This window comes from Cupressus sempervirens, chromosome 1, assembly GCF_028749045.1.
Source record: "Cupressus sempervirens isolate cs-2001-9-10 chromosome 1, ASM2874904v1, whole genome shotgun sequence".
NCBI classification, from domain to species: Eukaryota; Viridiplantae; Streptophyta; class Pinopsida; order Cupressales; family Cupressaceae; genus Cupressus; species Cupressus sempervirens.
Genome location: NC_143118.1, coordinates 269471357 through 269498222, shown reverse-complemented (window position 1 = coordinate 269498222; position 26866 = coordinate 269471357). Strand labels below are relative to the sequence as shown.

General features: G+C 33.6%; 1 pseudogene; it reads left to right on the top strand.

The window, feature by feature from the left end:
- The first annotated feature begins 8749 nt into the window (after positions 1-8749).
- On the top strand, positions 8750-25952 carry LOC149577155 (alpha pinene synthase, chloroplastic-like; annotated as a pseudogene).
- Positions 25953-26866: the final 914 nt, after the last annotated feature.

Sequence of the window (26866 nt, the reverse complement as noted above, 5' to 3'; positions counted from 1 at the left end):
CCTATCTACTTCCACCATGTGACAATTGTTGAAATGACCTGGCCACCATACTTTTATTCTGACATTGGCTCTTTTATTTGTGATAGATTTCTCTTTTCTATTTTGTTTTTGAGAATCAGTATTTTTTCCATTAGGGGTCATTTTTAGGAATTTTTTTGCCTCGATGGTTGTTTGACCATCAAATTTGGGCTCGTCACTTGCTGACATCAGCACCATGCCAACACTACATCAGCATCGCTATCACCTCCTCAGGTTCTATTTGGACCTACCTCGGTATTTTTTCTAATATCTTAGGCATATGGACTCCATTTTCTAAAAATGAGATGTCACCGAAAAGTTGGTTCCAAGCCTATCACAATTGTATAGTTAGTTTTCAATTTTGATGCTTGTTTGATGGTTTTTTCTACTATCAAAGTTAGGGGTACAGTTTTGCACTCTGGGAGACATATCTTGAGCATCCAATCTTTGATTTGGGAATTCTTTATATCATTTGGAAGCTCTTTCTAAGCTCTTTCCAGTGAAGCTAGTTGTTTTCTTAGTTTCTGCTCCAAAAACATTCTATTCAGTCTTTTGCATTTTTGCATTCTGGTAGATATCTTGCTTGTTTCATGTTCAGGGATCAATTTTGTTGCTTTAGATGATTCATGATGACTTGTATTATCTATTGTATTAGTCTTATGTCTCTTCTATAATAGACATCTTTGTATGAATTATTGCAAACACACTGAAATAAAGTGCCATGTTGCATCTATATTTTTGTTTTAGTAGTTTTTCCTTATTTTTCCTTTTGATTTGAGTAGTTTCATCTAAGGAAACTCATACAGATTATTGTTTTAATGGGATTTTCCATATCTTGTGTCTTAGTGTACATGCAATACTCATGATTAAAGTGCCATGGGGGGTTGAAGTTTTTCCTTTGTTTTCCATCTTTCTTTGTTTATAGAGTGTCCCTTTTGTGACATTAACCTCATGATGTGTCTAAAATTGACCACCTTAGTACACACATATGTACTCTTTTGTGTATCTTGATCATGGTTCCTTGACATGCAGTTCTTTTGGCCCACTTTTGTAGTTGCCTGTCACCTCACTCTTGTTTGCATTAGGGGGGAGTTCTTCTATTGTTTATCATGCTTCCTTGGTTCAATTGGTCATCTCTTCAAGCTTTGGTTTTTCATGTCATCTATATCTTTGAGTTTAGTTGTTTGCCTTTGTGTGCCTCCTGATTCAATGTGGATTATAGTCTTCTCTACCTGGTTAGTTTCTATTTCAGTGGAGGTTTTTCATATTAGCAATTACTTTTTATAGAGCTTTGTAGCTACTACATGCTTCAGTGATGTTCTTCATGATCATTTGTTCCTATCTTCTAGCATATTCCCTAGTTTGGAGGTTTCTTTAGTCCTTCACTAGTTTCTTTTCAATATTATTTCCATCTCTTTTCAGAGTAGCATTTTTCCCATGTGGTTTTCTCTATTTTTTCTCTTTTCAAAGATTTGGTTGTGCTTAGGTACCTCATCAAGCCTTGTTGTTGGGACCCAAATCTACTTTCAATAGAAGTTTCTAGGTTTTTAACTACTCCCTAAGTTTATCTTAAGGGGGGTGTTAAGAGTACTTAGATATATTCTAATTAACTCTTGTCTACTTAAGCTGAACTTAAGGCATCTAGTAATTAATTCTTTTATCAATTATTATGATGCAACCTAGGTTACACCATTTTAAATATTTGTATCTCCTTTATAAGGAAGATCTCTCATTGTAAACATTCATTGAGATTAATTCGTTGTTGGTAATAAAAATCCATCTTTTTGCTCATCAAGAATGTCTCATCTATAGATCTGGCAATTCCTACCTCCATATCTTTTTGCTTCTATCTTTTGTAATAGTTGTTTGCATGTAGGTGATTCTTTAGAGTTGTGGGGTTGATCTTTCATCAACTCCAACAAATGAGAATTTTCTATTCTACCTAAATATGTGGACTATCAAATTCCCATTCCAACTCATATTTGACTTTTTTTTTTTTTTTTTTTTGATATAAGTTTCAAATCTGCTATCCTAAATACATGATTAACAATAGAGTAACACATTGACTATATTCCTTCCAATATCCACATTTATTATCCTCTCAGCTCTCATAATTCTTGAAGCTGATGGAAAGATAACAATCTAAATCTTACTATTGCCCTTCAAAGGTTTCATTTTGATTTCTCTGATGTGAACCCAAAATAGAAGGGCAAATAAACTAAAACTTAAAAAATAGAAAATTAATTAATTTTTCCAATTGAGAATTTCAAAATGATTATCACCAATTGCCAAAAGTTTTTGATGACAAAAAAACTTAGGTAAATTTCCTATTCTTACAATTTTGAAGATTTTCATGTTGAATTCAAAAAGGAAGCTATAGCAGTCAATGTACTCGAAACTGGAGTAGTTTGTTACAATTGACTACAATGAGCATTTTTGGATTTAATTTCAATTCAAATTCTAGTTTTCATTTTGTAGAATCAAATCAGTCTGGAAAAACAAATCCAAAATAACAAAATTCTAGAATAACAAATCTAGAACAAAAAATTCCAATTCCCAATTCCAATTCCAGTCTCCATTACAGATTATAGTAAAGTCAAAGAATAGTAGGAAAGTTTTAAAGATTGGCATTATAGATAATAGTAAGCCTCTAAACTAATTTTCTACATGGCTATGAATATAAATTATGTCTTCAAATTAAATGGAAGAATTGTGAAACTATGTAGTATTAGAATTAGCTAAAAATAAGATTCATCTGCCTCATACATTTGTCACAACAAAGACAATATTGAACTCTAAGGGATCAAATTTGTAACTAACAAGCTTGATAAATAATTTATTTCTATCAAATTATAAGCATTATAATATAAAAGATATACTAGGAAAATCTTATTCCACTTCCTATTGCAACCTTGGTAATCTCTTATCATAAATCCAACATGTAAATTATGTAGTTGTAAATTATGTATTATTAAGGCCACAATGCCATAGAGAAAATGGGTCTCTATATGCTGATAAATTAATTTTAAATTTGTGCTAGATTTTCTTAATATAAGTCTATTATCCTTCATGAATATCTTTTATTTAAGATTTTCAGAATATGGTGATTCCACTCCAGATGAAGAAATGTTGTGATTTATGATATAAATCAGAGATAAAATCTTTTTAAAATCTCAAGTATCTTCCTAGATAATATTAACAACTAATATTAATCTTAGTTATCAATATTATAAAGTATTAAAATAACTCTTAGCATACTATATGCTCTATTTTATCTTAATTACGATATTTGTCACTTAAAACTTCTTTTTTTGAATTATACATTCTATTTGGAGATTATATTGAAAGTTATATATCATTCTAAAATATAGAGCTAGCTTTAACATAGTTAAGTCAATTTCACTGATCCTTTTAAATTCAAGTTTAATATCATGTTTCCAAAGAACATTATAAATATTTATTCAAAGCTTCTAACAAAGATCTTAGCCAAATGATGAGTTATTATATGACACAAAAAATAAGAGTGGCTGGCAAGCATAAGAAATACTACTCCAAATGAATGGAAAATATTGTAAAGTTATGTATTGTATTTCTCCATATTGTAAAGATGGAATTCTTTCTAAAACCCTCAACATAAGAGGGATATGCAAATTTCACTACTAAATTAAATGTAACCCTTTAAAGAGGATTACAATTGATGTACAAAGAGGGTATACCTTCTCAAGATTCCCCAAACAAGTTGTACTTAATAGGAAGCAATGTCCTAGGCTACACCATGCATTTTCTTCCGTACTCTTTTTCCTCTAGTGCAAGTGCACTTTGATCAAGGTAAGGAATATAAAACTAAAATTCAATATTAATAAAATATAGGAAAAGTACCTTTTATTGAGCAATATATACACATATACATATATATGTATACATACATATATGTATATGTATATATACATATAGATAAATGTATATGTATATTTATAAATACATATACATATATACATAAATATATGTATATGTCTATATATATACATATATATATACATACATACACACACACACACACACATACACACAAATATTTTTGTGTGTGTGTGTTCCCAAGAAGCCCCAAAATAAGTGATATGGAGTGTGATCATCAAATCCTAAAATCTTTATTATGAGTAATAGATAAAATCTTTGAGAGTGCATATATATATAGGAAAAATCTAAGTAGTGAGGTAACCATTTCCATTTTCAAGATCATGGATGAAAGATGTTGAATAGAGTTTTTCTAAGGTGTCGAAGCTATTCATTCCAAAATGTTCGATATGTGGCCAATTTTTAATAACTCCATGTTGGTCTAGTTCTATTGTTTTGTTTATGATTGAGTATAGGAAATTTTATGTAAGGTTTATTTTTAGATTTCTTTCTAAGAATTTCTTAATTTTCTTTAAAAATAGAAGATGATGTGATCATTGTATTTTAAAGCTTAAAACATTCGCCAATTTCATTTTTTCCTCTTTATTTCCAATGTAATTTTCTTGTAATAAGAGGGTGGGGGTATAATGGGAAGATAGTAGGACTATATGATGAGGATACTATGAGTGATGACACACATTCTAAACTAAAATGTTGACCAATAAAATTAAAGGAAAATTAATAGGTTTCATTTTTCCAATCAAGATGGATATTATCTCCTTAGCTCCCAAACATTTATTTATAAAATAGGTTGTCTATTAGATAAGTGAATGTCTTCCATGTAATAATAGTATGTGATAGCAGATAAGTGGTTTCAAAATATGGGTAAAAGGCATGCTCATAAGCTAAAAGTGAACATATGGAGGAGTTGCATTTTTATTTTCACCCACTAAGGAACAAGTGAATTTTTAAATTAAAAAAATTGTACAATTTATCTTTTAAAAATTTACAATCTTATGAAATATCTAAGCTAAAATGTTTTGCTGTATAACAATTTAGATAACTAAATACAATTTAAGAAAATTACTGAGTAGCTTATTATATAAGGTCTTAAATTATTTAAAATAGGATGATAAGTTATATTTTCAATATCATACATTACATTGAATAGGTTCTAATAGGATTAGAGTGACTAGATCTTTTATATCTTTATTAGAATTGGTGAAACCATCTCTCTACTTGTAAAGGAGTTGGAAACTTCTTTCAATATTATAAGCATGGTCCTTGCTAATAGTTGGAACATTGTCGGGCTTCAAATACTCCTGATCTAATTCTTTGAGTCTTTTTTGGATGATATCTCTAATGTAATCCAATACTTCTTCTTCATTAGATCTAGGATGGTCTTTTATGTAACATGATATGCCTAAAACTAATTCTCCATGATTTGCCTTGGCCTTCAAAACCAATCATTAGAATTAGAATTAAATTTATTTAGACATATAATTTATTTATTTTATTTTACATGTACGTTCTTTTTAGAATGCATACACATTTAATATTGTGAATATAAAAACATTACATACATAAAGGTTCGTATGTCTCCTTTTAGTCTAAGGGATAAACATAAAAGTTCATTAAACCTTGATGGGTAATCCATTTTTGGAAGGATGTTATATAGAAGGACATCTAATATTAATGGAGGTTGCAACATGGTTACATGATACCCTAAACTTGGTGCACCAGTTTCTAAATATTCTTCTAAACTTGGTATGTACCCATTAGAAAGCCACTTTGTTTCCATTGTGAGGCCAATCAAATAATGTTCCTAGTGCACAAGAAACAACAAGTTCAATTAAATTCAAGTGATCTTCTCTATGTAAATATTATATGTATGAGTTAAATCATAAAAAATATATTAAAACAATCAAATTAAAATGTAAAATAAATTATGAATTTACAAAAACTCTTTTCATAAAATATTGTATGTCTGTCTATTTATCCATATCTATATATATCATATTCATTTTACAATAAATCTAAAAAACTTAAAAGAAAATTAGAAGCTTCTTTCCAAGTTGTAATACCACTATAATATGAACTCTAATTATAATAAAATTAAATTAAGAAAATAACTTACCATTGGTTCAACCAACCAAATATATCAACATTTATGTTTGTACTACTAAATGTAAGAATCTATGTTCTTGTATATCTAGAGATACCAGGAAGGAGGGGGGTGAGAAAGAGACATGTGGGGACTTATACTATAATTTTAATTCAAACATGTGTTCAATAGAGAGAGGAGGGAGGAGAGGGTATAGAGAAATAAGGATATGATGGTGAGAGAGAGAGAGAGAGAGAGAGAGAGAGAGAGAGAGAGAGAGAGAGAGAGAGAGAGAGAGAGAGAGAGAGAGAGAGAGAGAGAGAGAGGGAGGGATAAAGGAGCATATCTAGAAAGAAAAATATTTATAAATCTAACCATAATTCTAGTTATAACTTTAAACTATAACCTAATTCGTAACACTATCCCTAACCCTAATCTCAACCTTAAACTCTAATTGTAAACTTTATCCTAACCTTCCCTATAACCCTAACTTTATTCATGTACTCTAATATGAACCCAAAAAGATATTTTTTCAAGAGAGAGAGATGTTATAATTGGGGGTAGAGAGAGAGGGATATGATGGTGATACATGAGAGAGGAAAAAGAGTGTGAGAAAGAGAGAATGGTGAGATGAGAGAGGAGAGAGAGTGAGAGAGAGGATGATTAGGGAGAATATTTAGAGAGAGCAAGAAGGGATAAGGATGGGGAGAGAGAATTCTAAGCTTGTCATAATTCTAATCATAACACTATTTGTTTTACTTTAAGAAAAAGAATTAATCTAAGAGTAATTCTAATCCAAACCATAATGCTGACTATAACCATATCCATTTAACCATAACTATAAGACTAACAATGATCTTGACTATAACCCCATCCATAGCCCTAACCATATCTATCTAACCGTAATTGTAAGCCTAACATTGATCCTTACTATAACCCCATCCCTAACCCTAACCATATTCCTATTGCTAAGTCTAACTATAACCTTACTTTTAACCCTAAACCAAAACCTAACCCTAAATATAAATCCAACTACCATCATAATAATTATCTTATCGTATGCATCACTTTATCCCTATTGCTCAACCTAAGTCTATCTATAACCCTAATCATATCTCTGATGCAACTAAAACACAATATAATTTGGTACTAACCTTAAAATATATATAACTAATAATTGTAATTCAAACCCTAAACCTAACAACAACCATATCTATAACAGAGTTTAAAAAAAATTAAATTCAATTATTATCATTTATATTTCTTCAACAATGTTTTCCTTGGTGCATAATGAGTGCTACTAGCTTATATATAATATGCCAAGAGTAATCCTTCTCAAGACACCTATTTTTATCAAATCCCAAGGTTTATTTTTGTGTGTTAGGATTATATGAAAATAGGTGGTTTGAGAGGAATTACTCTTTACATGCACCCCCCACACACACAAACACATGTATATAAACATATGTATATACATGCGCGCGCGCGCGCGCACACACACACACACACACACACACACACAACTTAGAAAAAATATTATTTCAAAACATAGAATTATTATTCTTTTCCAAAATGATAGAAATGACTATGATGTGATGTTCCACCATAACTTAGTATTTTTTTTGAGTTATAAATAAACTAGATTTCTAAAATCTTTTCCAAAGTGACTAAAATAGCAATGAAGTGAAGCTCGACTATAGTGGACTACTACTACAAAGAAATTACTCTAATTAATTTTATTATTATAAAAGATGTAGAAAAAGAGTGGAGTTATAAAAAATGAAGGATATGAATGATAAGAATGCTTGATAAGTTGATAGCCATTAGTAGTTATTGTTAGTGTTACTCACAACATCCTATATCTATGTTTTTCAAATAGATTTGGAGAAATATAACAATTTAGAAAAATTGGAGTAAACATGTGATTAGAAAACCTCTGAAGAAGACCCTATCTGTATTGCTTCATTTCTCACCATAGTTTTTATACGTATAATAAAATCAACCACTTTAGTATAATATAATCATAGATTCCTTTCATGTGCATTTTTTCTATGAAATAATCACAATATGATAATGTGTCTAGACAAGATTCTTCAAATAGCACAAGATTTTGCATAGTTAAGCGTTCAAGCTGGAGTACTACTAGGATGGGTGACCTCCCTAAAAGTTCTTGTGCTTCACCTTGTGAGCATCACCTAGATCCACTGAGTGCTAAGTGTTCCATTTATTCTCATGAGAGATGGATTCATGTTGAATCACTACTCATGAAACATGGTCATTGAGTTTGACTCAAAATCACACTGTTAAATCCTGATAGCAATATCACAGATTTTGCACATGTTTTGTTAATATATCTTTGGGTACTCAATTAATAATTTCTAAATCCAATTCTTTAAATTTTTAGTATATTAAAAAAACATTGTTTTGATTGATACTATAAAATTACATTTATATGTGTCTTGTCAATGGTGGGTGAAGGTAGACTTCATCTCCATATTTCATAATAATAATGGAAGCCAAGGACACGCAAGCAAGATAGGTGATCTACCTTTAGTTAACGTAGGTAATCCTAATGGCATGCAATCTTATATTAAAGAGGTTTCATCTAATCAAAACTAAATGATTGATTGAATTAAATGTACTCGAAGTGTTGAAAGTTTGTCACAGAATTCACAGCTCTTGTTATAAAAGGCCATCAAAGGGTTCTCTAGTGGCATATTTAGAGATCTCACAATGACACTTTTCTATGTTTCCCCCTTTGTTTTGAGCTCATGCTTTAAATCTCCTCCCAACCCTAATGTTAAGCTTTTCAATAAAAGCATTCAAAGCTTAAGTAGGAGGAGGCTAATCAATCCCTTCATTACTAAGGCTAACACAACCACTGTTGAAACTCAAATCAAGCGCTCAGGCAACTTGTTGGAATATTTAATATGGTGGTTGTCTTGCCCCTAGAGTCAAATGCCCACCTACCACCTGACGACTAGCAGAATAGATAGAAAACATGAATACGGTAGTTGAGGTTTTCAAATTCTGAAAAGAGGGGGAAAATAGAATGTGACAAAAGGAATGTTTATTCATTCATTCATTCAGATTATTGAGAGTTTGCAGATCAAGAAGATTAGAGAGAAGTTGTAGAGCTTAGCAGAGAAGGAAGAAAGAAAGAAGTTTGTGCCTGCAGTTGCACATGCTTCCCCTGGTCACTCTATAAGTTTTTCATTGTTAGATTCATCCTATTGAAGCAGTGATTGCTCCAAGCACCCTTGTATGTAGCCATTAGAGCTACAAGTTTAAAGTTTTATCAGTTTAAATTTTTAGAGTTATTTTAGGGTTTTCTAGTTGAAGCCGAATGCTCCTAGACCTGTAACAGTTTGAATCAGAGTTGAATAGAAAGCAAGTAGACATACTTGAATCTATTGATCTTCCCTTATATGTTGCATTTGAGAAATTTTTTTGAAAGCTTAAAGTTTTGGCTCTCTAGTTTTAATGGTGAATGCATTCACATTGGAATTTTCTAAGTTATAAACTTTAGTTGGAGTCGAGCTCACTCGGCATCTATTGTTGCCGAGCATTTCTTTTGGAGCTAAGCATACTTGACATCTATTGCCGCCGACATTTCAAGTGTCGAGCTCCTCTTTGTGCTGAGTTCACTCGGCACCTATTGCCTATCACTTGGCACCATCAAGTGCCGAGCAACCTGCCACTCGACACCATCAAGTGCCAAGTAAAATTGGGACTTGGCACCTTCATGTGCCAAGCACTTTTGCAAGTGCCAAGTAAACATTTTTTGAGTCAGGGTTGTGAGTTTGAGATTTAAATTTTTTAATTTATATTTCTCACATGGTATCAAAGCTTTGAGGCCCCACATCCACAACAAGTTAGGGCAGCTATTTTCTTTGGATATTTGACATGGCAGGAGATGCACGAAAGATATGGCAGCAGCCACCATCATTTAATGGACAGAATTATGATACATTTGCAAAGAAGATGAAAATCATAATGGTTGAAAATGATTTGTGGGAGTTTGTGGTAAATGGATTCAATGATGTGACTGATCCAACTCAGTATGTTGCCCTCACAAATGCATGAAAGACTCATTTGAAAGAGTCAAGGAGGAAAGATGCAAAGACATTAAGTCTTATTGAAGCAGCAATGATAGAGACTATATTCCCTAAGATTGCAGTAGAAAATTATGCAAAGCAAGCATGGGATATCCTTGAGAAAAAATTCAAGGGGACTGATAAAGTCTGCACTGTAAAGCTACAAAATATGAGGGAGTTTAAGAACCTTCAAATGAAGGAGAATGAATCAATTGTAGACTTTAGGTCAAGGACCTCCAATGTAATTAATCAATTGAAGTCAAATGGAGAAGACTATCAAGAGTAGAGGATAGTGGAAAAGATATTGAGGAGTTTACCTCATAAATATGACCATAGAAGAGGCAAAAGATCTCATTGTTTTGACAATGGATGAGTTGATGGGTTCTCTTCAAACCCATGAGCATAGGATCAATAGATCTACATATTCTACTCCCCAAGAGCAAGAATTCAAGGCTCAAACAAATTCAAGAGGAAGGGGGAGAGGAAGAAATGGCTCAGGCAGAAACTCCAGAGGTAGAGGTCAAGGAAATGTAGGACAAAAAAATGCTACAACAAAAAGCTCAGGAAGAGTAGATAGAGCAAGTAGCTCACAAAATACTTCAAGAGGAGGTAAGAAAAAATACAACTCAAATAAGAGTAATGTAGAATGCTACTATTGTCATAAATATGGGCATTATGCCAATGAATGTTGGAAGAAGCAGAATGATTAGTCAGGACAAGCAAATGTGGCTGATGTGAACATGGGAAGTGGATCCAATGCTGTTGCCTTCATCATGTGTAATGTTGCTGAAGAAGGAAGCCTTGAGGTTTGGTACCTCGACAATGGATGTAGCAACCACATGAGTGGCAATGAAACCTTATTTTCATTCATTGACAAGAGTTTCAAATCAGAAATTAAGATGGGTAACAATGGAACCCTACCAGTTGTGGGCAAAGGATCTATTATGGTCCACACCAAGAAAGGTGAGAAAAGGGAAATACAAAATGTGTATTTCGCCCTTGGTATGAAGCACAATTTGATGAGCATTGGTTAGCTCATTCAAAATGGATACAAAGTGCTGATGGAGAATGACACGTGTCATTCATAAAAAAGATGGGAGCAAGAACCCACTTGTAGCAGTTCAAATGACAAAGAATAGAATGTTTCCCTTGAGGATAGAGACATGTTTCTCATCTCGAGTTTGTCCTGCACCTCATACACAATCAACTCTAAGGAGTGTGATTGAAGACCCCTCACAGCTATGGCACCTCAAGTATGGTCATCTAGGCTATGCTAGTTTAAATTTATTGTCAAATAAAAGAATGGTAGAAGGTTTGCCACGTATAGGAAATTCTTGTGACAAGTGTGAATCTTGTATTTTGGGTAACAAACATAGGCTTCCCTTTAATTCTGGAAATTCTAGGAGGGCTAGATATCCATTAGAGTTAGTGCATACTAACCTTGTCGGTCCTATGCAAGTAACTTCCATTAGGGGGAGTACATATTTTATGACATTCATTGATGATTTTAGTCATTGGACATGGGTGTATTTCTTAAAGAACAAATCTGAAGCATTTGATAAATTTGTAGAATTTAAGGCCCAGGCTGAAAGAGAATGTGGACATTATATCAAGGTCCTTAGATTAGATAGAGGAGGGGAGTATACCTCCAATTCTTTTGCAAATTTTTGTAGGAAACATGGCATTAAGAAAGAGTTCACAACCAACTATACACCACAACAAAATGGAGTGGCTGAAGGAAAGAGTAGGACCATTGTTGAAATGACAAGGAGCATGATGAAAGAGAGAGGTCTCCAAACTGAATTTTGGGGAGAGGCTATGGCAACATTAGTTTACTGAAATGTCCCTTTACTAATTTTTCATGGTATTTCCAGCCTCAAATTAGATCTTTAAAATCAAACAACAATATTACAAAGATCTGCCAATTTTTCAATAAAACCCAAATCGGGTATGTCCAAATTAGTGCCAAAAAACTTCACAAATCCACAAATTATTAATAAATCTAAGAATGGAAATTTGTACAGAAATTTCAGCAGCATAACAGCCTACAAAATGAAATTTCCAAATTTTTATAGCTTTAACATAACAGCTCACAAATGTAGGACAAAACTATGCTCAATCGGGCTCCCGAAATTAACACACAATGCCCGGAAACACCACAAAAACACCCATAAACTATCTCAAAAGTTTAATCACGACCTAATACATATATTCAGCTCTATTTTAACATCTTAAAGTCTGAAATACAGAAGCAACCCAAACTGATATGAAACACTCAACTGAAAACACCAAACTCAAACCAAAAATAACCCCGAAAACCCACAAATCGGCACTATTCAGCACAAAGGAAAACTCTATATGAGCATGCACATGGAATGGCTTCAAACTCTTGTCCTTATCCTTCCTAGAAACCTGCAAACTCCCATTCTTGGGTCTCCTTCTCCACAGGTTTGGCAGGCTCTGAAGAGCAACAAGAAAATTAGCAAAAATCAAGTTCTGGAATGAGTCCAAAATGCCTCCAAACCCCTTTTAAAGAGGGCATAACCCTAACTCACATCCAAGAGGGGTTAATAAAATATAATTTAATAATAATTTTTATTTATTAGTCCACTGGTTTCCAAAGATTAGCCCTTTTTTTCCGACTTCACCTTTTTGGAGCCTGCCTGCCTTAGCAAAGTTTATTTTTTTTAATTATTTGAATAGGGGACATGACAAGTCCTCCCCTCCCAAATATTGCTTGTCCTCAAGAAATGAAGGTTGGAAGTCTCAAGAATATGTGCTTCTTCCCAAGTTGCATCCTCTAGTGGTAATCCTTTCCATTTGACCAAATGCTCTATGACGCTCCTATTTCTCAACCTTTTCTCTCTTGTATCCAAAATCTCTTCTGGTATCAAAACTAATTTCCCTTCATCATCAAGAGGTGATAATTTTGTAGATACTATAGTTTGCTGGCCTAGAACCTTCTTTAAGCAAGATACATGAAAAATATTATGTATTTTGCTGTTTGGTGGGAGCTCCAATTCATAAGCTACCTCTCCTACCTTCTTGATGATTTTATAAGGCCCATAGAACCTTGGCTTGAGTTTCTCTTCCCCACTCCTCTTCAAGGTGCTTTGCTTATATGGCTGCAACCTAACAAATACCAAACCTCCCACCTCAAAAGATCTTTCAATCCTTTTCCTGTCAGCATATATCTTTTGTTGGTTCTGTGCATGTTGTAGATTATCCTTGAGGGACCTTATTATGTCTTGGCTTTGCTTGATGAAATCACTTGTTGCGGGTACTCTGCTATCGGAAAGTATTAGATAAACAAAAGAAAGGGAATCATAACCATAGAGAGCATGAAAATGAGGCATACCAATAGACATGTGATGAGATTTATTGTAACAATACTCCCCTAGGTGTAACCATTTCACCCAAGCATGTTGTTGATTGGAAACATAGTTCCTCAAATATCCCTCTATCCATTTATTAACTATCTCTATTTGTCCATCTGTTTGAGGGTGATAGCTAGTACTGGGAGTGAGTTTAGTTCCTGCCAAATGAAAGAGCTCCTTCCAAAAAGAGCTGAGGAATCTACTATCCTGGTCACTAACAATGTTTCTAGGCAAACCATGTAATCTAAAAATTTCCTTGAAGAACAATTCGGCCACTTGTGATGCCTTGAAATTAGATGTGATAGGAAATAAATGTGCATACTTAGTTAGTCTATCTACCACCACATATATGCAATCCTTACCTTGAACCTTGGGCAACCCAATGATGAAATCCATGGAAATACTTTCCCATTTTTGTTCGGGAATAGGAAGTGGCTGCAACAATCCTGCAGGAAAATTTTGCTCACTCTTGCTTTGTTGGCATACCATACATTCCTTAATGTGTTTAAGGACATCCTCCTTCATACCCTTCCATGAAAACCGCTCTCAAATTTTCCTGTATGTCTTGAAGTATCCCTGATGACTAGCCAAAGGTGTGTCATGAAAGGCCCTCAATATCCTCTCCTTAGTTTTTGACCCTGGCACTAAGAAGATCCTGTTCTTGTAATGAATCAATTCATCAACAACCTTGTACCTATTATCATCCACTAACTTATCCAAAATCTTGGTGGCAAATGAATCTTTAGCATACTCTAAAATTATGGAGACTTTCCAATCAGCAGAGATAGATGATAAGGAACACAAAGTGGGCTTTCTTGAGAGAGCATCAGCAACCACATTATTCTTTCCTTTCATGTATTCAATATCAAAATCATAAGCTTGAAATTTGCTTACCCATTTTTGTTGAAGATCATTCAAATCCCTTTGGTTCAAGAAGAACCTAAGGCTATTATGGTCTGTCTTTACAATGAATCTCCCACATACCAAATATTGTCTAAACTTATGAAGTGCATGCATGATTGCCAACATTTCCTTATCATAGATGGAGTAACCTTTCTCTGATTGATTTAATTTTCTACTCTCAAATGCTATTGGATGTCCCCTTTGAGTTAGGACAGCCCCTATACCTTCTCCAGAAGCATCACATTCAACAACAAAAGGTAAAGAGAAATCTGGAATTGCAAGCACAGGGCATGAACTCATTACCTCCTTAAGCTTATCAAATGTTTTTTGTGCCTCTTATGTCCAAACAAAAGCTCCTTTCTTTGTCAAATCAGTCAAGGGGGAAGCAAGCTGAGAAAATCCCTTGGCAAATCTCCTATAGTAGCTACACAACCCGAAGAAACCTCTCAACTGTGTAAGATTAGTGGGTGGAGGCCAATCCAAAATTGCCTGGATTTTTTGTTGATCAACCTGTACTCCTTTAGAGCTTATAATATGTCCCAAATATAGGATCTCTGTCAAACCAAACTCACATTTAGATAGCTTAGCATAGAAGGATTGCTGCTCCAAGATTCCCAAAACAGTGTCTATGTGCTTTAGATGCTCTTCCCATGTTTTATTGTATATCTAGATATCATCAAAAAATACCAAAACAAATTTTCGAAGATGCTGACTGAATACCTTATTCATACAAGATTGGAATGTTGCAGGTGCATTAGTGAGTCCGAATGGCATAACAAGAAATTCAAAGTGCCCATAGTGACATCTGAAAGTAGTCTTTTCCACATCTTCACTCCTCATTCTGATTTGATGGTAGCCTGATCTTAAGTCAATTTTTGAGAAGTATACAGCACCATGTAACTCATCAATGATTTAATCTATGCGTGGTATGGGATACCTATTTTTTATGGTCTTCTTGTTTAGAGCCCTGTAGTCTATACACATTCTCATTGTACCATCCTTTTTCTTGACAAGTACCATAGATGATACAAATGGACTAGAGCTAGGCCTTATGAATCCCATGTCCAGGAGTTCTTTAATAGTTTTTTCAATTTCTTCCTTATAACCTCTTGGATGGCGGTATGGGGTTGTTATAACTGGTTTGGCACCCTATTCTAACTCTATAACATGCTCAAAACCTCTATCTGGTGGTAATCCTGGAGGCAAATCATTGAAAACTATACTATGCTTATCAAGAATATTTTGAATTTCAAAATGGAAATTACCTTGATTCTTTGGAGAGCTTGTTGGTTGGATTATGACTCCTGCTACCCATGTTACTTGTCCTCTTCGAAAAGTCCTCTCCATCCTCTTTGCAGAGACCGCCTTAGGTGCTCCATTCGATAACCCTCTCAATATTACTTCTTTCCCATTGGAATGAAATTTAAACTCCATAGTTTGATGGTTCATGTAATAGCCTCCGATAGAGTGCAACCATTGAACACCCAATACAAGATCTGTCTCCCCAATACCAACCACATAGAAGTCATCACATAACTCATAATCTCCTAAGGTCATCTTGAGTTGTTTCACCACCCGTGTGCAAGGCATAGTGAATCCATCAGCTACAGTAACATTGAATCCCTCAAAATCTTCTGCTTTAAGCCCTCTTTTCATGACAAATCCCTCATCAATAAAATTGTGAGTTGCTCCACTATCCAGAAGAACGGTCAACCTTTGCCCTGCTAGTACCCCTCAAATTCGGAAGGGATGGTATCTTGGGACTCCTGATAATGCTGCTAAAGTGCCATCCTTGCTGATTTCTTTTCCTTTCTCTTCTTCTACCTCCTCCTTAGTATCATGAAATTCCTCATGCTCATCTGAATCAAATTCTGCAGCAACTTCAATATAGTGCACTTGACCTTTCCCCAAACATCTGTGTCCTAGAACCCATGGTTCTCTACAAGTAAAACAAAGCTTTTTCCTTCGTAATTCACTCCTAGTCTCTTCATCTACCTTCTTTTTTGCCACATTTGTCACATCTTTTGGTGGTAGTGTTGGGAAAGTCTTTTTCTGAAAATTTCCCTTATGTTGCCAAAGATTTGGGAGTTTTTGATTAGTGATTGATTTCATAGGCATGCAAGTTTCAAGTTGCAAGCTTCTTTTGATAGCTTCCTGTAAGGTTGAGGGTGAGAAAGCCTTAACCAAACCCTTAATAGAATCTTCTAAACCATCAAGAAAAAGATAAATGATCCTCTTTTCACTCATATTAGGTACCATAACAGCCACTTTTTGAAATTCTTCTATATACTCATTAACTGATTTGGTTTGCTTCAACTTTGACAATTCTTTAAAGTATTCTTCATCATCCTTGAGGTCAAATCTATGTATCACTCTTTGACTAAAATCTTCAAATGTAGTTACCTGATCATGACCTTGAGTAGTCATTCCATGATACCACCAATCATAGGCTGCATCTTCCAAGTGTAGACTTGCAAATTGAACAACATCACTCTCTTTCATGGGGTTAAGTGTGAAGAAAGTTTGTAATTTTTGTAGCCATGCTCTAGCTGAAATTTTATTTGTTCCATCAAAAGTAGGTGCTGTAAACTTGCTTATTTTATTTTTGAGCTCTCTTCCACTTGTGTCATGCTCCCTCCTGTTCTCTTTCTTGGGCATCAAAGTGTTCATTATATCCACATATTCTCTAAAAGGAATTGAACTACGAAAGTCATCATCTAAACCATTATAAGTAGATCTTAATGTAACCAAGTTACCTGTAACCTCCTCCACTGGATTAATGGTTGGATTTGGTATTGGTGGCTCATCTACAGGCAAGAAGATTGTTTTGGTTGATTTAGATGGTGTGGATCTCCCATTTCTTGGCTCCTCTGAAGTACTCACTTTTTCATTAATAGATGCAATTCCTTGTAATTTTTCTGTCAATATTCGCAAAGCCTCTCTAGTTTCCGCCAAACCATCCACTGTTTGCTTCTGAGTATTTTGGATGTCTTGGAAGAATTTCTTTGTCATCTCATCTGGATCAGCCATACTTTTTTCTTCCTTGGATTTTGTACTTTTGCTTTCAACTGGGGGTTTGATCAAAATTTCTTTATTCTTTTCTATCTGCAAATATTTTTTTTCTCTTTCACTTAGTTGCATGTGATCATAAATTTTGACCTGAAACTAATTAGAAGCAACATGCAACCATAAAATATGACATGCAAGATCTGGGTAGTTGTCAAAACCGACATGCAAGATCTGGGTAGTTGTTAAAACTGACATGCAACTTCTACAAACCCTCAGGCTGGCAAGATCACGGCTCTGATACCACTGAAATGTCCCTTTACTGATTTTTCATGGTATTTCCAGCCTCAAATTAGATCTTTAAAATCAAACAACAATATTACAAAGATCTGCCAATTTTTCAATAAAACCCAAATCGGGTATGTCCAAATTAGTGCCAAAAAAGTTCACAACTCCACAAATTATTAATAAATATGAGAATGGACATTTGTAAAGATATTTTAGCAGCATAACAGCCTACAAAATGACATTTCCATATTTTTATAGCTTTAACATAACAGCTCACAAATGTAGGACAAAACTATGCTCAATCGGGCTCCCGAAATTAACACACAATGCCCGAAAACACCACAAAAACACCCATAAACTATCTCAGAAGTTTAATCATGACCCAATACATATATTTAGCTCTATTTTAACATCTTAAAGTCTAAAATACAGCAGCAACCCAAACTGATATGAAACACTCAACTGAAAACACCAAACTCAAACCAAAAATAACCCCGAAAACCCACAAATCGGCACTATTCAGCACAAAGGCAAACTCTGTATGAGCATGCACATGGAATGGCTTCAAACTCCTGTCGTTAGCCTTCTTGGAAACCTGCAAACTCCCGTTCTTGGGTCTCCTTCTCCACAGGTTTGGCAGGCTCTGAAGAACAACAAGAAAATTAGCAAAAATCAAGTTCTGGAATGAGTCCAAAATGCCTCCAAACCCCTTTTAAAGAGGGCATAACCCTAACTCATGTCCAAGAGGGGTTAATAAAATATAATTTAATAATAATTTTTATTTATTAGTCCATTGGTTTCCAAAGATTAGCCCCTTTTTTCTGACTTCACCTTTTTGGAGCCTGCCTGCCTTAGCAAAGTTTTTTTTTTTTTAATTATTTGAATAGGGGACATGACATTTACCTAATTAATAGGTGTCCTACAAAGGTAGTCCATGACAGAATTCCAATGGAAGCTTAGTCATGAATAAGATGGACATTTGAACACCTAAGGGTGTTTGGATGTGTTGCATATGCACATGTGCCTAAAGAGCAAAGGCAAAAATTTGATAACAAAGGTGTGAAATGCATTTTCATAGGGTACAGCCCAGAATGAAAGGCATACAGATTGTATGACCCATTGAACAACAAGATGATGCTTTGAAGAGATGTGGAATTTCTTGAAAATTAGTCTTGGTATGGACAAATTGATGAGTCACCAAGCACTTCAAGTAAAGTGCCAATTATGAGTGAAGAAGATGTTGATGAACAACAAGAAAAAAGAGAAAATAGAAGAAAAGGCAAGCAAGTTCAGACATTGTCGAGCTCTTCTAAGCATGACTGAGTGTTACTGTCGAGTACTAGTGAAGACCGAGCTACTCGGCAAAGCAACAACAATGAAGATTCTAATCCCACACTTTCCTCCCTGTTACCAAGAAAGACCAAGAGTCTTAGGGAGATATACCAAGATGAAAGGTATGAAGATTATGATGAGAGTGTTAATTTTGCATTATTTTCTCATAGTGATCCAATATATTTTGAGGAAGCTATTAAGAAGAAGAAATGGTGTAGTGCCATGGATGAGGAGATAGATTCCATAGAAAGGAATGAGACATGGGAGCTAACTGAATTGCCTCCAAAGAAGCATGTCATTGGAGTAAAATGGGTCTATAAGACCAAATGCAATGTTGAAGGCAAGATTGATAGGCATAAGGCAAGGCTGGTAGTCAAGGGCTACAAATAGTAGAATGGTAGAGATTATGATGAGACCTATGCCCCCATTGCAAGAATGGAAACCATGCATGTTGTCATAGCAATTGAAGCCCAACACAAGTGGAAGGTATTTAAAATGGATGTGAAGTTTGCCTTCCTAAATGGTGTATTGAAGGAAGAAGTATATGTGGAGCCGCTACCTGGTTATGAAGTTGCAGGTGAAGAAAAAAAAGTATATAGATTGAAGAGAGCTCTTTATGGGCTCAAGCAAGCTCCATGGGCATGGTACAATAGGATTGACTCATATTTGATGAGAAATGGCTTTAGCAAAAGCAATGGTGAGCCCACTCTTTACATCAAGGTAGTAGATGGTAATGTATTTATTGTTGTCTTGTATGTAGATGATTTAATTTTTACTGGTAATGATAAGGCTCTAATTGGTGAGTTCAAAGAGGTCATGAAAAGTGAATTTGAAATAATAGACCTAGGTCTCTTGAAATACTTTCTAGGAATAGAAGTAAAACAAGTGCATGATGGCATCTTCATCTCTCAAGAAAAGTATGCAAGGAAGATCTTGGAGAGATTAAAAATGCAGAATAGTAAGGCAGCCCCCACACCAACAGCAATAGGTATAAAGTTGAGCAAGAAAGACTCTAGCAAGAGAGTGGATCCAACACTATACAAGAGTATGGTTGGAAGTCTAATGTATTTGACTGCAACTTAGCTAGACCTAATGCATGCAGTAAGTTTGATTTCCAAATTTATGGAAACACCAAGGGATTCCCATTGGTAAGTGGGAAAGAGGATCTTTAGTTATGTAAAAGGTACCAAGGGAATTGGAATTTTGTATACTTCAAATGATGATTTCAAGTTGGTTGGCTACACAGATAGTGATTGGGCTGGAAGTATAGATGACAGGAAGAGCACTTCCAGATACATGTTTCATATGGGATCAAGTGCAATTTTATGGGCATCCAAGAAGCAACCTATTGTTGCTCAATCTATAGTAGAGGCTAAATACATTGCAGTAAATGTAGTAGCATGTCAAGCAATTTGGCTAAGGAGGATATTGACAGAATTGAATGAAAGGCAAGAGGATGGAACCACAATTTATTGTGACAACATCTCATCAATTGCATTGTCCAAGAATCTAGTCTTCCATGGGAGAAGCAAGCATATTGAGATATGATATCACTTCATCAGAGAGTTGGTGGAGAATGGGGATATACAAATGAATTTTTGCAAGTCTGAGCAGCAGCTAGCAGATATTTTCACAAAGCCATTAGGCATTGAATCTTTTGTATACCTAAGAGAGTGTCTTGGTGTAGTTAATTTGGATCAGCTGTGATACTTCAGTGTTTGTCTTGGGACAAAGGGGGAGTGTTGGAATATTTAATATGGTGGTTTTCTTGCCCTTGGAGCCAAACACCCACCTACCACCTGACGACCAGCAGAACAGATAGAAAACATGAATACGATAGGTGAGGTTTTCAAATTTTGAAAAGAGGGGGAAAATGGAATGTGACAAAAGGAATGTTTATTCATTCATTCATTCAGATTATTGAGAGTTTGCAGATTAAGCAAATTAGAGAGAAGTTGCAGAGCTGAGCAGAGAAGGAAGAAGGAAAGAAGTTTGTGCCTACAGTTGCATGTGCTTCCTCTAGTCACTCTGTAAGTTTGCCATTGTTAGATTTGTCCTGTTGAAGCAGTGATTTCTCCAAGCACCCTTTCATGTAGCCACTAGAGCTGCAAGTTTGAAGTTTTATCAGTTTAAAGTTTTAGAGTTATTTTAGGGTTTTCTAGTAGAAGCCAAATGCTCCCAGATTTGTAATAGTTTGAATCAAAGTTGAATAGAAAGAAAGCAGGCATATTTGAATCTATTGATCTTCCCTTGTATGTTGCATTTGAGAAATTTGTTTGAAAGCTTAAAGCTTTGGCTCTCTAGTTTTAATGGTGAATGCATTCACATTGAAATTTTCTAAGTTATAAACTTTAGTTGGAGCTGAGCTCACTCGGTATCTATTGTTGTAGAGCATTTCTTTTGGAGCCGAGCATACTCAGCATCTATTACCATTGACCTTTCAAGTGTCGAGCTCCTCTTTGTGCCAAGTTCACTCAGTAGCTTTTGCCTATCACTCGGCACCATCAAGTGCCAAGAAACTTGCCACTCGACACCATCAAGTGTTGAGTAAAACTGGCACTTGGCACCTTCATGTGCCAAGCACTTTTGCAAGTGCCGAGTAAACATTTTTTGAGTCAGGGTTGTGAGTTTGAGATTTAAACTTTTCAATTTATATTTCTCACACAACCACCATTCCAACTTGTGGGATGATGAAGATCTTATTAAAACCATCCAAGACAAAACATATGATGTACATAAGCTTCTTTCATTTCAAGTCAATTTTTTATATTCTTTTATTCCTTTTTGTAGTTTTCAAGATGATCATGTATAAAAATCCTATAGACTTCTCATTACATGGAGCATGCTGAGAGGCTTACTGGAGAGATCAAGGACATGTTTAATCAAATGCTCATAGCAAAAAGTGGTAAATCTTGTGAAGAGAATGCTTTTGAGAGCCTTGTAATGGTTGATAAAGTTCAGCGTCTTGCAATAGATAGGAATTTCCAAAATGAAATAAAACAAGCACTTGATTATGTTTACAGGTTGGTTTACAAGGTTTAATTTTATTTTTTAATATTGTGTTCATAACTATCATTCAAAATAGTAGTTGGACTGTATATTTATTAATCATGTTTTTCAATAATTAAAATTTATCTTATATAAATAAAATCATTTATTAGAAGATATTGGAGCGGTTCTAGAAATCTAAATATCATAGCCTTGGGACTTCAAGTCCTTCGCTTGAACAGATATCATGTTTCTTCAGGTAATAAAAATTCGTATCTAAAAGTGTCAAATAGTTAAAATTGGCTTGTTTTTTGTAAGCTTTCTTTTTCCCTTAATGTGTGATATGTAAGGATGGCCTTTATACTCTTCTGATCTATATGTTTTTATAGTATTTTAGAATTATTTTTGGATTGAGATGGCAAGGAGATGGCCCTGAACAAGATACAACAATCACATTACAGCTCAAAAAAAGACAAGAGTTTAGGCCATTACAGGGGGAAGCCATCAAAACCATCAATAAATAAAATTAATCAAAAACAATACTGCAATATTATCAACTATATTTAACATGAGTATCACTATTATCTAACTTCTTCTTTCAGTCACCATTAAATATCATACACTAAGAAAAAGATTAATGTTAGAAAATTATCTCAATTTTGATTATTTAACACTTTTATTTTAGGAATCAAAATTTAGTATGCAATATTTAAACGATCCACTTCAACCTTATTATAGAAATCTCATACTCCTAGTTGATTTTAATAAATTTTAGCTCCTAACATATTTGATCTAATGAAAGACATGTCAAGACACTTCAAAGGAAATGATGGCCAGTTCTTGACTCCATCAACTCAATCAAAGGAAGAGAAGATAAGAAGTATTATAAATCTTTACAGAGCTTCCTTAATTGCTTTCCCAGAGGAGAATATTATGGACGAAGCTAAGTCCTTTGCAACAACATATTTGAATGAAGCTTTATAGAAAGTTAATATTAGTTCACATCTTTCATGAGAGGTAATGTTGTTCAGAAGCTCTGGTTTTAACTCTCCTCATATTTTAAATTACATCTTTTATATTTGATTTCTAACCCCATATTTTAACATGTAGATAAAGTATAACCTTGAGTACAGTTGGCACACAAATCTACCTAGAGTCAAAGCAATGAATTACATGGACATATATGGTGTTAATAGACCTTGGACTGAGTAAATACATTGCTTATTTATTCTTTTACCTCTTATGATTATCTAGGGATTATTCTTTTACCTCTTATGATTATCTAGGGCTTATTTTATAGAAAGTTTGACCATGACCACCTAATTTGGATTTACAGGATGGCTGGTAATAAACAAGTTCTAAATCTGGCTAAACTGGATTTCAATATCATGCAGTCAGTCCATTGAAGAGAGCTTGAATCAATCTTAAAGTAAGTAAGGTTGATTATAATTAAGAGTGGATATGAGATAATGAGGAGATAATGGGCACTATCTACAGTACAACTTATATGCATCTTTTTGAGTATATTTCACTTGTATATAAAAGACTTAAGACTATTTAACACTTTAGGTACATATAAGGAATTATTAGTTCTTTGTGAAAGATAGCAAGACTATAGTAATCATTTAACCAAAAGTAATTTGTGAGCCTGTTGATCCATTACCTATAAAAAATAAAATAATATTAGAATTTTAATGAAATAAATATTTACTGTTGTGATCATAAATTGAAAAAGAAGTATGTTCTATTTTTTTTAAAATCTTTTATAAATTTATTTAATTATTAATTTTTTTACTTTAAACAAAATTTGACCTTTAATATTTGTATATTTATTTATACTATACAATATATGAGTATTTTAAAAATTATTTTATTTATTTTTGTAAGGCTAACTCTACCAAATTCAACCAATTGGTTACTTTTTCTTTTTCTTTTTTCTTTCTTTCATCACTCTCCTTAATGAGCAAGCATATGTTTCTGTTGGGGAGGGATGAAACGATGTAGAATTTCCATAACTCATCTCTCCCTTTGAGCGATCAAATGTGTGCCCCCTTTCTCTTGTACTATGTTAAAAAATTGTATACACTTTACTTATATATTGTTTCATTTTCTTTTCAAACTTTTATAATTTTACACCTCTTCAAACAATATAAGCTTTATGGAGGAACTTTGGTGCATTGTGTCTCTTGTTTACTATTTTTTTTTGTGTTCAAAGCAACTTTTCTTTTTGTTCTCTCTTTTCTTCCAATTATTTTCATACAAACTATTGATAAGGAATTTAAATGCTTATAAATACTATTTTTATTTTTAAAAATAAAATTATGGGTTGTTTTTATGAGAAACTATATATATATATATATATGTGTGTGTGTGTGTGTGTGTGTGTGTGTGTGTGTGTGTGTGTGTGTGTGTGTGTGTGTGTGTGTGTGTGTGTGTTTGTTTATATTGTGTTTAGATGGTGGAAGGATTTGGATTTGGATAAAGTGGACTTTTCTCATCATCGTCATGTAGAATACTTTTCTTTAGCATGTGCATATTGTATAGATGCTAAGTATTAAGCTTATAGACATGATTTTGCAAAACTTTGTGCTCTTGCAACCATTGTGGATGATATCTATGATACTTATCAAACTATTGAGGAGATAAAACTCTTCAACGAAGCTGTTAAGAAGTAAGTATTATATAAGAGAGGCTTACTGGTTACACATTTTATTATTATTTTGAATGATAAAATTATTAATTGATTAAATTTATATTAGTCAATATTCTATATAATTGTGGTTTTTCATGTAATCGATAAATATTAAATTAATATCCCCTATTAAAGTTCTTACTTTATATTATATAATATATATGTGTAATAGAGTGCATGCCACTATAAGCACTAATTTATTGTATTTGCATGTTTGTCTCTAAGGTGGGATTCTTCACTTCCAAATAGTCTTCCTAAAAATATTAAAATAACATATAAGACATTTCACTTGGCAGTAAATGAAAGTGCACAAGAAGCAAAGAAGACTCAAGGACGAGACATGCTCCCTTATGCAAGAAAAGTTGTATGAATTTAATTCTTCTTATTTCAAGACATATATCACTAACTTCATTCCTATATTGTCTATAATCTATAGAACTTAGTTTTTCCCCCTTACCAAGTACTTATAAGATTTAAATGTCCTACTCTAGTCCCTACAATCAAATAGTATCTCGATATTGATTGATTTGCAAGTTATATTTAATTTAGCACAAACATATATGTTGGTTGATTTTATTGTTCAAATAAAGATTATTTTTTCCAACCCCCTTTTAATTTATGTTAAATTTAACTTACGTTATTGTGATAGCTTAACTTAGAATGTAGTTTTCATTTTTGTTTATAAGGTATTGTGTAACAATGTTACAACCTACATTAACATTAGATGCCCTTCTTTCAAATGACATCCTTCCTAGAATTGACTATCCATCAAGGTTTAATGAACTTTTATGTTTATACCTTAGACTAAAAGGAGACACTAGAACCTTTAAGGTGTAATGTTATTATATTAACAATATTAAATGTACATGTATATTAAAAAGTGTACATGTAAAAGTAATTAAATTAATTATATGTCTAAATGAATTTAATTCTAACTCTATTGATTGGTTTTGAAGGCCGAGGTAAATCGTGGAGAATTAGTTTCAGCCATAACATGTTACATGAAAGACAATCCTGGATCTAACGAAGAAGAAGCATTGGATTACCTTAAAGATCTCCTCAAGAAAAGACTCAAAGAATTAGAGTGGGAGTATTTGAAACCTGAAAATGTTCCAACTATAAGCAAGGACAATGCTTATAATATTGAAAGAAGTTACCTACTCATTTATAAGGAGAGAGATGGCTTCACCATTTCTAATAAAGATATTAAAGATCTAGTCACTCAAATCCTATTCGAACCTATTGCAATGTAATATCTAATATTTAATATATAACTTTTCATCCTATTTTAAATATTTTAAGACTTTATATAATAAGTTGCTAGATATTTTTCTTAAATTATATTTAGTTATCTATATTGTTATAAAACAAAAAGTTTTAGCTTAGATATTTCATAAGATTGTAAATTTTCAAAATTTAAATTGTACAAATTTTACTATTCAAAAATTTACTCATCCCTTAGTGGGTGAAAACTAATATGTAGCTCCTCAATATATTCACTTTTACCTTATGAGCATGTCTTTTACCCATATTTTGAAACCACTTGTGTAACATCACATATTGTTATTACAAGGAAGACATTCACTTATCTAAAATAGACAACCCATTTTCTAAATCAGTGGTTGGGATATAAGGATATAACATCCATGTTGATTGGAAAAATACAACCTACTAATTTTCCATTAATTTTATTGTTCAACATTTTAGATTAAAATGTGTGTCACCACTCATACACTAGTACATTTGAGGTCAATTTTTGACCTTTAATTTTGACCAAGACCCTTTTATAGCTTGTTCAATTCTTTTCTTTTATGAGCCTGATTGGGTCAAAAGTTTGACCAAAATGCTCGATTTGGTCAAAATTTTGACCAAATCAGGCTCATAAACCAAATAGGGTTGTAGATCTACGGATTTGACCTATAACTTGTAGAGGGTTATGATCTTGCAGGAACCTGATTGTAAAGATGGTTCAAGGTAGAGGAAATGTGTATAATGTCATGTTGGATACATTAAGAAAAATTGTAGCCAAATTAAATGTTATAGAGAAAACCTAGAGAAGAGGAGTGTATCTTGATGATGTGAGGGATGATAAAGCAACAACACCAAACCCTAATCCAAAGCCTAAAAAAGATCAAGATGAGTCAAGATTCTTGAGATTGTTGTCTAG